Source organism: Sus scrofa, chromosome 15 (genome assembly GCF_054392235.1).
Source record: "Sus scrofa isolate SSC_HxYL_T2T_F1_AM1 chromosome 15, Sscrofa_HxYL_maternal_Yorkshire_Landrace_v2.0, whole genome shotgun sequence".
NCBI classification, from domain to species: domain Eukaryota; kingdom Metazoa; phylum Chordata; class Mammalia; order Artiodactyla; family Suidae; genus Sus; species Sus scrofa.
The window spans coordinates 106,424,299-106,437,085 of record NC_139397.1 but is presented as its reverse complement, the minus strand read 5'-3'; the positions used below and the strand labels follow the sequence as shown (position 1 = coordinate 106,437,085).

General features: G+C 34.8%; 1 long non-coding RNA gene across 15 annotated transcripts in view; it reads right to left on the bottom strand.

Annotated features, from left to right (window-relative positions):
- Positions 1-12,787, bottom strand: part of LOC106506297 (uncharacterized) — a 476,882-nt gene that overhangs the window by 433,886 nt on the left and 30,209 nt on the right. The gene's annotated exons all lie outside the window — the stretch shown is intronic.

The following is a 12,787-nucleotide window of genomic DNA, read 5'->3' as shown; positions in this document are numbered from 1 at the left end:
GTCAGAAAAAAAAAAAAAAAATGCAGTACGAGGAGTAATGGCACAATGCCCAAAATGACTGGATTCATCTCTCAGTACATTTAATTTCTCCCATTGAGATTTCCAAGAGGTCCTATATGAACAAATGGGAATATCCACATGAGTCACTGAGATTTCATCTGTACCCCCAAGCAGTTGAAGCAGAGCAAATTCTAGTTACCTACCACCACCCAGCTATGAGGCAGGTAGCTAGAGATGAACTCCTGATGCTTTCTGTCACCTGATAAGCATTAATGTTAGAAGTATCAGTGGATCAAACATAAACTGTTATAAATAACCATGCTTGAACATTGTCCACCAAATCTACATTTTACATTCATTTTATTTTTAACACTGCAACTTGACATTACAAGACATAATCTTCATTTTTTAACAGCCAAATTTAATATTTTTAGGAAAAATAAGCTATTCTCTTGGGACCTCATAATAGATTCCATTTGCCTTTTTTTAAGGAATAGTTTTTGTGGCCACGTAACAATGCTTTTTTACTTATTTAAATACATTATACTTGGAATAAATATTATTCTTGTTATAAACATTAGAGTTCTGAAAAACAACTTAAGGAAATACACTATGTTTTCCATATTCATGCAGTAGTCCTAAATTATAATTATGTAAATTTTGAATATGCTGATAATTTATAAGAACTATGAATCCTATTAATTGACTAATTAAATCTCAAGTAATATTGATGCAAACACATTACTAGAAAAATGCATAGTAAATAGAGATATTTTAAAGATTTTTAAAGGCCAACACCAAATGATTTGAATGTGAATGTTGTCATTGACCATGAAAGGTTCAAATCAATATACATGTTTAGGTACTAATGTGCTACATCTAAATCATTTTATATAATTGACTATAAAATATTTTAAAAATTTTAAAGTTGTATTTTATCAGAGAATATCTACATATTTAAAAACAAAAACACACTTGTCCCACAGTGACTCGATCTATTGTTTCAAAACTACATTCCTTGAAGAATTCTGCTCTAGACCTGTCAAATACTTTACTGATTCCACTTACATGTCTAGGGTGATACTGGTGGGAACATTATCAAAAGGCATTTTTCTAGGTTGGAGGAGTTATAATTTCCTAAGGCAAAATAACTGTGTCTATGTTGTGACCAAAAAAGAAAGACACGTTCAAAGTCAGAAAAGTAGACCAAGAGGAAAAATTAAAGAGTGAGGGTAAATGCTAGAATAAAACAAGAAGGCAGAAATGTTGGGTTAGGTATAAAGTCAGGGTGGAAAATATTAGACCAAAAGTAATTTGGATATGATAGGAGAAAAGAGGGTCTTTTTCAAAAATTCAGTGATTCTAGGAGTTCCCATCGTGGCTCAGTGGTTAACAAACCCGACTAGCATCCATGAGGACATGGGTTCCATCCCTGGCCTCACTCCCTGGGTTAAGGATCCAGCATTGCCATGAGCTGTGGCGTATGTCAAAGATACGGCTTGGATCCCATATTGCTGTGGCTGTGGCGTAGGCCCTGATTCAACCCCTAGCCTGGGAACCTCCAAATGCCATGGGTGAGGCCCTAAAATGACAGAAGACCAAAAAAAAAAAAAAAAAAAAAAATCAGTACTTCTAGTGACCACTGTGTGTGCCATCCCAAGTAATTCAAAGGGAAATAGCTGGGTAGAGATGGAAAGCTTATAAACTCCTTAATCAAAAATTATAGAACTCAGAGGTTTATCAAGCAGCAGTGGTGAAAAGAAAAATCCAAAAACTTCATTTTATCATTCTTCCAAAATATGAACTTTTGATCTTTAAAATGTTGGCATCTAACAAAGTATCAAGGCTCTCTAAACCATCATTCCCCCTTCCACTTCCTAGGAACAGGGTGTTAGTAGAGATGGATCAAATCCAAGAATAGTTTAGGGATCACAGAGCCAACAGCTACACTTTCGTAAGATGCACCCCATCTAGAGATGTCTAGGTATAGAGCATAGACTAAATTACTCTGGATGTTGGGCAATGTTCTTTCGCCTTTCTTTGAATTTATTATTCCTTGCCTTCATAGTAATACTTTTTCAGAGTGTTAATTTTATGGTATGAGTCTGAAAGAGAGAATGACCTGAAAGGAGATATGCCCTGAGAATACCCTTGGTATGTTAGTAGGATAGACTCTGGGCCAGAATTGCAAAGAAAAATTTGGATCCCTAATGTTCCTTCCAAGTCCATACCTCAACCCCCTCCATAAGAAACTATTGAGTACACTGGGGCTGCTAAGAGTCGCATTACTGTTTGGATTTTGCTGTTGCTAAAGACTTGTTATTTAAATTTTCCTTGGAATATCCCAGTAACCTCTTAATGAATACCAATGGGGTCTGAATAAAATACTTTGAGTTATTTTCTATTGCTTGTAATTGAGAAATTCAAAATGATTCTATCAACCTCATTTAGGGCAGGCCTTCTACTTAGGAGTTAAAGGTCAATTTTTTTTTTCTTATTTTTATTTTTTATTTATTTATTTTTTTTATGTTTTTTTAGGGCCGCACCCGTGGCACATGGAGCTAGGGGTGGAACTGGAGCTGTAGCTTCTGGCCTACATCACGGCTACAGCAACGTGGGATCCAAGCCATATCTGTGACCTACACCACAGTTCACAGCAACACTGGATCCTTAACCCACTGAGTGAGTCCAGAGATCGAACCCCAGACATCATGGTCCCTAAAACCATCATGGTTTCCACTACACCACAACAGGAACTCCCTTAAATTCTTTATTATAGTTGATTTACAATGTTCTGTCAATTTCTGCTGTACAGCAAAGTGACCCAGTTATACATACATATACATTTTTTTTTTTCACATTATCCTCCATCACGTTTTACAACAAGTGATCAGCTATAGTTCCTTGGGCTATACAACAGAATCTCATTGCTTATCCCAATTTTTTTCTTAACTGCAATAAATATGCACTTTGGTCTCTTCTTCCCTTGATTCAGGGGTAAAGGAAAGCAGTTCATGAATAAACTGAGAATGAGTCTAGCCATCTCAATAATAGGTCATGACAATAAACATAACATAAAAAATTTAGTACTGTAAGAAGAGTGTTTTTGAGAGTTTGTCAAAAGAAGCAAGCAAACATGATCCAGGAAGACTGTACTCTTAATTCTCTGGATTTCCTGAACTTCTTTGTTTAAAAATATTCCTGCTACATCAGCAGATCTCTCAGAGAGAATTTATAAGAGAGAGAATCTGTAAAGAACACATTTCAAAAAAGTTAAAGATACTTACTTAGAACTATAAATACTGATTAAAAGTCTTCTGGCTTTTCTACCTTCAGCTGCCTATTCAATTGAATAGTGGTCCTGTGACAAATGATCTGTATATAAAACTCTCAAACAGGAGCCAACTACTTATTTTAAGTATAGGTGGAAAATGTTTCATTTGACAATGTTGACAAAACAGTCGCTTGATTTCATTGTTTCTTCTTTAAATACAGCCTGATCTAGTTTTTAAGTCCTTTCTTTTCTTATATTCTTTTAAAAATGACTATGGAAATAGACACAAGAGGATTTTTTTTGCAGCAATCTTCTAAAGCTCTATTTACTATAGAATATAGTTCAAACACCATAAATAGCTGTGATTTATCATTTCTTCTTAATTTAACTTTCCACCAATCTATATCTAAAATACTTGCATTTTAAAAATGAAATGTTATAAAATTTTGTTGTGATGATTGTTGTACAACCATAAATGTAACAAAATTCATTGAGTAATTAAAAATAATTAAAAATGCATAAATTGCCTATCACAGATAGTAGTATATAATAATATTATGAAAAGATTCTCATGATTTTGATAATTCCTATGTTTCTTTGGGTCATTGCTATTTTTCCATGTTTCTTAGTTTACTCTGTACTCAGTAAAGTATCTAGTACATAGTAAGTACTCGGTAAACATTTGTTAAGTGAAAATCATCTAAGACATATTTAGTCTATCATAACTCACACATAGAGAAGATGATTACAAAGTAAAAAAATAGAAATAAAAATAATTTGTAATTTATTTGGCTTTAATACAGTTTAGGTTTTACTCCATGTTTTACTATCTTTAATTCCTTCAAGTAAAGGTTTATGCTAAGAATTAAGGATCATTTTAACAACTGAATGGTTTGCCTGCAATATTAAATATTAACTAACTTGACCAATAACTAAATCCCAAAAAAGAAAGAACATTAAATGTTTTTATAGTATAAGCAAACTATTCAACTAGTATCCATGAGGACACGAGTTCAACCCCTGGCCTGCTCAGTGGGCTAAGGATCCAGTAACCCACTGAGCTGTAGATCGCAGATGTGGTTCAAATCCCAAGTTGCTTTGGCTGTGGTGTAGGCCAGTAGCAACAGCTCTGATTTGACCCCTATCCCAAGAACTTTCACATGCTGCGGGTGTGGCCCTAAAAGAGACAAAAACAAAACAAAACAACACAATTCATGATAAGGAAAAAAAAGCTACCATTCAAATAAAATTTATATCCTTTCATTCCTAATCATATTATTTTACAAAATAATATTTGCAATGTTAGGAATATTTGCAATTCGCCATAGAGCAAGAAAAATATAAAATTTAAATTAAAAATTGAGAATTTGGTCTCTACTTAATAGTCAAAAATAGTAGCCTATAGAATTCAGGAATTTTTTTTTTTAATGACCACTGGTTTTTATTTAAAATATAAAGGTAAAAAAGATTTTATAGTAGACAACCATAAAAATGAAAATTTTATATACAAGGACTAAAAATTAGATCAAAGTTTGCCACAAATTCTTGCAAACATCTTTTTTTTACTCAGGTTTTGCTTGGTTTTGCTTGTTAATATCTTTAAATGTTGATTTTCAAGTCAATTAGTAGGTATTACTCCACTTAAAATCTCTTTAATATGTTTCAGTATTATCATAGGGTAAAATATATCTTTTCTTATAATAATTCACCTGGACGTATACTTTTCATTACTTAAAGTAATGGCAACAACCATCATTAATTGGAAAAATTATCTATTTTCCAAATATAAACCAAAGAGAACTAAAATCAAATGCATTTAGAAAGAAAAACAATTGTGCATTACACTTGGCTTCTACTTCCACCTTAGATTTATTGCCCACTTAGACACAGAAATGAAAGTTACTGTCTTAGCCCTATGCTGGGAAAATAGAAGTCTAGTTACATTATGTACTATTACTTTTTTAACAAAAGAGTAAAAATGGATAAGATACCCTGTACCAAAGCACTAGCTGTACCTCTGGCTGTTCTAGTTCTCTGACACACAAAAGAAAAAGGGAAATAACAAAGATAAACAATTATATTTTTTTTATCAATTTGTCGGGACTCTATTACACTTAGTTGATGGAATATTCAAAATGTGCTCCAGCTTCCATTACCACTGTAATAATCTCTTATTAAAGACACTAATAATTTTTAAATAAGTCCAACAATTCCTTTTGACCTTTATGTTTCTAGATCTGAATACAGCATCTCATAATATTTTTTTAGAAATTTTACTGGAGTATAGTTTACTTACAAAGTTGTGTCAGTTTCAGGTATATAGCAAAGAAAATATACATAAACATATATCCATTCCTTTTCAGATTCTTTTCCCATATAGGTCATTATACACTATTGAGTAGATTACCCTGTGCTATACAGTAGGTCCTTGTTACCTATTTTATATATAGTAGTTTGTATATATATGTCAATCAGCATCTCAAATATTAACAACTCCTAACTCCCAGATGTCTTTTTTATTCATGACTTCCATGATGCCACTTCTTTTTACTTTTTCCTACTATTACAACTACTCCTTTTCAGTGATATTTTCCTTTAACTTTTAATGTTACTCATAGTGCCAACCATGCACATTCTCTTCTCAGTACACACAATGATAATGTCAACTACCACATAGTCTTTGACTTTTGTAAATCTACCCAAGAATTTGTTATCTGATCTAGAACAAGTATGAGAGATTGTCCTCTGAACACTCTATCTGGTTATCCCTTAGATATGAACCTCAAATTCAATATGTCCCAATTGAATTCATTACCTTCTCCCCCAAACCTTATTTTTTTATCCTTATAAAATACTTTATTATTTTTTTTCTACTGTACAGCATGGTTACCCAGTTACACATACATGTACACATTCTATTTTCATACATTATCATGTTACATCTTAAGTGACTAGACATACGTCCCAGTGCTACACAGCAGGATCTCATTGCTAATCCATTCCAAAGGCAATAGTTTATATCTATTAACCCCAAGCTCCCCGACCACCTCATTCCCTTCCCCTCCTCCTTGGCAACCACAAGTCTATTCTCCAAGTCCATGATTTTCTTTTCCGTGGAAAGGTTCATTTGTGCCTTATATTAGATTCCAGATATAAGTGATATCATATGGTATTTGTCTTTCTCTTTCTGACTTCACTCAGTATGAGAATATCTAGTTCCACCCATGTTGCTGCAAATGGCATTATTTCATTCTTTTATGTAGCTGAGTAGTATTCCATTGTGTATATATATCACATCTTCCTAATGCAGTCATCTGTCAATGGACATTAAGGTTGTTTCCATGGCTTGGCTATTGTGAATAGAGCTGCAGTGAATATGCAGGTGTATGTGTCTTCTTCAAGGAAAGTTTTGTCCAGATATATGCCCAAGATTGGGATTTCTGGGTCATATGGTAGTTCTATGTATAGATTTCTAAGCTGATCTCCATAGTGGTTGTACCAGTTTACATTCCCACCAATAGTGCAAGAGAGGTCCCTTTTCTCTATACCTCCTCCAGCATTGTTATTTGTGGACTTATTAATGATGGCCATTCTGACTGGTGTGAGGTGGTATCTCATGGTGGTTTTGATTTGAATTTCTCTAATAATCAGGGATTTGAGCATTTTGTCATGGGCTTGTTATCCATCTATACATCTTCCTTGGAAAAATTTAGGTCTTTTGCCCATTTTTCCATTGGGTGGTTGGCTTTTTTGCTGTTGAGTTGTATAAGCTGTTTGTATATTTTAGAGATTAAGCCCTTGTCAGTTGCATCATTTGAAACTATTTTCTCCCATTCTGTAAGTTGTCTTTTTGTTTTCTTTTTGGTTTCCTTTGCTCTGTAAAACTTGTCAGTTTGGTTAGGTCCCATTGGTTTATTTTTGCTTTGATTTCTGCTGCTTTGGAAGACTGAGCTGATAAAACATTTGTAAGGTTGATGTCAGAGAATGTTTTGCCTATGTTCTCTTCCAGGAGTTTGATGGTGTCTTGTCTTATATTTAAGTCTTTAAGCCATTTTGTGTTTACATTTGTGCATAGTGTGAGGGTGTGTTCCAGTTTCACTGATTTCCATGCAGCTGTCCAGGTTTCCCAGCAATACTTGCTGGAAAGACTGTCTTTTTCCCATTTTATGTTCTTGCCTTCTTTGTCAAAGTTTAATTGACCAAAGGTGTCTGGGTTTATTTCTGGGTTCTCTGTTCTGTCCCATTGATCTGTGTTCTGTTTTGGTACCAGTACCACACTGTCTTGAAGACTGTAGCTTTGCCAAATCTGATTTTTCATTCTTCACTGCTTCTTAAGGTTAATAGCATGCTTGTCCATTCATTAGCCCAAGCCAAGAATCTAGACCACTTCCTTTTTTCTGCCATTTTCATTTCACATTCTGAACTATTTATCATTCATCTTTTAAACACTTTTAAATCTGGACCTTACCCTACCCCATTACCAGTAACATAGTAGAGATTTTTATCAACTTGAACCATGCTGTTAACTTGTCTTCCAATCTCTAATTCTACACAGCTTCAACTGAAGTAGACTGAAATCTTTCTAAAAGAATATTTGATCATATTTATTCTATATTTAAAATTTGGCAATATCTGTTTCTCAACATAAGATCCTGAAACTTCTGAGGTAATACATCTAAGGAGTTAAATGATCTTATTCCTTTCATACATCCTTACATGTCATCTCTTTCTATTTCACACACATGCATGCACACATGCACTGTCCTTTAACCTGACCAGGCTGAACTATTTGCAGTTCCCATTAAGTTTCATGTTGTTTCTAGTTTCCAGTCTTTTGCACATGCCTGAACTCCTTCTTATATTTATTTTTATTATTTGTTTATTTTGTCTTTTGTCTTTCCGGGGCTGCACCTGCAGCATATGGAAAATTCCCAGGCTAGGGACTGAATCAAAGCTGTAGCTGCTGGCCTATTCCATAGCCATAGCAATGTGGGATCCAAGCCTCATCTGTGACCTACACTACAGCTCACGGCAACACCATATCCTTAAACCCCTGAGCAAGGCCAGCGATTGAACCCACATCCTCATGGATACTAGTCAGGTTCATTAAACACTGAGCCACGAGAGGAACTCCAGATTTATTTTTCAATAAGCATATATGCATCTTTGAAATATCATTAAATATGTCACCCTCCAGTCAATTAAATACATGCTCTTTTTTTTGTGCCCATTATTACTTGTAGTATGGTTGTTTTCACTTCATTGAAGTTATGTGCCCACATATTTGATAACCTAGATAAAACAAACCAATGTCCTGAAAGATACAGTCTGCCAAAACTCATACAAGGAGAAAAGAACTATTTGAATAGCCCTATTTCCCTTAAATAAATTGAATTAATAACTAATAACTTTCCAAAACAGAAAGCACCAGGCCCAGATGAGTTCACTGGTAAATTATACCAAATTTTTAAGGAGGAAATTTACCAATTCTCTACAAGCAGTTTCAAAAGACAGGAAGTATTCCCTTTATTCTCTCTGCTTCTAACTTGATCTATGAAGCCAACATTACCCTATCACCCAAACCATACATTACATTACAAGAAAAAAAAAAACTTTTATCGTAAGCATAGATATAAAATCCTAAACAAAATATTAGCAAATAAAATCCAATGATATACACAAAGAATTAAACACTATGACCAAGTTAGATTTAACCCAGGTATACAAAGCTAGTTTAACATTCAATAATCAATTAATGTAATTTATCATAACAATCTAAAAATAAAAATCACAATATCATATCAGCAGATGCAGAAAAGGCATGTTACAAAATTCAAAAGGCATTTGTATTAAAATGCTCAGGAAGATAGAGGAACCTTCTTCAATATCATAAAGAATGTCTATGTAAAACTTAAAATTGGAGTTCCCATCATGATTCAGTTGTTAATGAACCCGACTAGTATCCATGAGGACACAGGTTTGATCCCTGGCCTCACTCAGTGGGTTAAAGATCAGCATTGACGTGAACTGTAGCATAAGCTGCAGACGCAGCTCGGATCCTGCACTTCTGTGGCTCTGGTGTAGTCTGGTGGCTATAGCTCCGATTTGACCCCCAGCCTGGGAACTTACAAATGCCACAGGTACAGTCCTAAAAAGACAAAATAGTAATAATAAAAAAATAAAATAAAACCTAAAAATAACACTCTTTTTAACACTGTACCATAAGTCCTAATTAAGGCAATAGCACAAGAAAATGAAATTAAAAGTACACTGAATAAGAAGGAAGAAACAAACTTTGGATATGATATAATTGTCTATGTAAAAAATCTTAAAGAACTGCCAAAAAACCATTATGAAACTAATAAACAAAGCAAGGCAGCAGGGATGCAAGATTATACCAGCTCTCCCCAAAATGAAATACTTAGGTATAAGCTTAACAAAAATGTACAACTATATATATACGATGAAAATTAAAGTTCTGAAAAAATAAAGGGACTAAATAAATGGAGAGCTATTCCATGTTCATGGATAAGGACATAATATTATCAAAATATCAAGTCTTCTAAATTGGATTTATAGATTGAACACAATCCCAGTCAAAATCTTAGCAAGTTATTTTGTAAATATCAACAAACTGATTATAAGTTCATAAGGAGAGGCAAAAGACCTAAAATGGTTAGCACAATATTAAAGGACAATAAAGTTAGAGGACTAAAACTATGTGACTTGAAGACTTACTACAAAACTACAGTAATGCAGTCTGGTGTGGTTTAAAGAACACAAAGGTAGACCAATTCAACATAATAGAAAGCCAAAAGATAGACTTACATAAATACAGTTAACTGATCTGTGATGGAGGAGCAAAGGCCATACAAACGAGAAAAGACAGTGTTTTCAAAAAACAGTCGTAGAAAAATTGGATATCCACATGCAAAAAAAAAAGTAAATAAAAAAAAAATAATCTAGGAGTTCCCGTCATGGCGCAGTGGTTAACGAATCCGACTGGGAACCATGAGGTTGCGGGTTAGGTCCCTGGCCTTGCTCAGTGGGTTAAGGATCTGGCGTTGCCGTGAGCTGTGGTGTAGGTTGCAGACGCGGCTCGGATCCCGCGTTGCTGTGGCTCTGGCGTAGGCCGGTGGCTACAGCTCCGATTCAACCCCTAGCCTGGGAACCTCCATATGCTGCGGGAGCGGCCCAAGAAATAGCAACAACAACAACAACAAAAGACAAAAAATAATAATAATAATAATAATCTAGACACAGACATTTCACAACTTAATTCAAAATGGATCACAGACCTAAATGCAAAATGCAAGACTATGAAATTACTAGAAGATAACATGGAGAAAATCTTGACGACCTTGGGTTTGGCAATGATTTTTTTAGATATAATACCAAAGGCATGATCCACAAAAGAAACAAACTGGATTTCACTAAAATTAAAAATTTCTGCTCTGTGAAATGTATTGTCAAGGAAATAGAAGGACAACCCACAGATTGCGGGAAAGTATTTGCAAAAAAAAAAAAAAAAAATCTGGTAAAGGACTGTTATCTAAAATATATAAATAACTCTTGGAGTTCTAGTCATGGTTCAGCGTAAACAAATTCGACTAGAAACCATGAGGTTGGGGGTTCAATCCCTGGCCTCGCTCAGTGGCTTAATCCAGCATTGCAATGAGCTGTGGTGTAGGTTGCGGATGTGGCTTGGATCTGGCATTGCTATGGCTCTGGTACACAGGCTGGCAGCTACAGCTCTGATTCTACCCCTAGCCTGGGAACCTCCATATGCTGCGAGTGTGGCCCTAAAAAGCAAAAAATAAATAAATAAAATAAATAACTCTTAAAATTCAGCAATAAATAAACGATTAATCTTATTTAAAAATAGGCCAAAAGACCACAGCAGTCACTTTACCAGAGAAGATAATCTTTGGCCTGATGTTAAAGAGGCATATGAAAAGATGTTCCACATCATCTGTCATTAGGGAGACTGAAATTAAAATAATTCTAAGATACTACCACACACCTATTGAATAGCTAAAATTTAGGACACTGAAACAAATGCTTGTAAGGATATGGAATAATAGGGATTCTCATTCATTGCTAGTGGAAATACAAAATGGTACAGGCATTTTGAACTTTCCATTTTTCATGGAAGACAACTTGGCACTTCCTCAGAAAAATAAACACACTCTAATTATCATGACCACACAATCATTCTTCTTGGTATTTTTCCAAATGAGATTAAAAAAAAAAAAAAACTATGTTCACACAAAAATCTGTATACATATATTTACAGAAATATTGTTGCCAAGCTTGAAAGCAACCAAGATGTCCTTCAGTAGGTTAATGGATAACAAACTGTAGTATATCCAAATAACAGAATATTATTCAACACAAAAATAAGGTAAGTTAACTATCAGGCTATGAAAAGACATGAAGGAAACAAATGCATATTACTAAGTAAAAGCAGTCAGTCTGAAAAGGCTACGTACCATATGATTCCAACTGTATGACATTTTGGAAAAGGCAAAAGTATAGAGATAAATCAGAGGTTATCAGAGGTTTAGGGAGAGGGAGAAATGAATAGGTAGAGCTCAGAGGATTTTTAAGACAATGAAACTTTTCTGTATGATATATATATATTTGTCTTTTTAGGGCCACACCAATGGCATATGGAAGTTACCAGGCTAGGGGTCAAATCGGGGCTGTAGCCACTTGCCTACGCCACAGCAACCCAGATCTGATTTGAGCCACATCTGCGAACTACACCACAACTCAAGGCAACACCAGCTCCTTAACCCACCGAGTGCAGCCAGGGATTGAACCTGCGTCCTCATGGATACTAGTCAGATTTGTTTCCACTGAGCCACAACACGAACTCCCTCTGTATGATATTGTAATGGTGAATACACATACTCACAAATTTCTCCAAACCCATAGAGTGTACCAAACCAAGAATGAACCCTAATGTAAACTATGGACATTGCATAAAAATGTGTCACTGTAGGTCCACCAATGATAACAAATGGGCCATTCTGCTGGGAAATGTTGATAATGAGGGACTCTACACATGTGGAGGAGCAGGAGATGTAAGAGATATACCTTCTACTTTGGGTTTGCTGTGAACCCAAAACTCCTCTGAAAATAACAATAGAGTTATTCTTTAAAAAAAAAAAAAAAAAAAAGGCATCTTGCATGGAGAAATTGAGCTTCCCACACTTGAAAATATGGAATGAACAAAATCTAACATGTTGCAAGTCATGTTTGGATGATTAGGAAACATCCAAGTGTTTTCTTGAAGAATATATTATATGTCCAGGAGTGTGTGGTCTGAATGGCCTTATAAAAGATTTTATCAAGGTAAGCAGAAGGATGAGGGGAAGAGACAAAGCACAAGAAAGAAGTAGTGTTGAAGAACTCTGCCTCACTCAACAACACCTGGCTCCCATCATCATGTCCTTCTTTTGTATTGTCTACAATTACTCTCATATAAGAAAAAACAATGTAACAAAT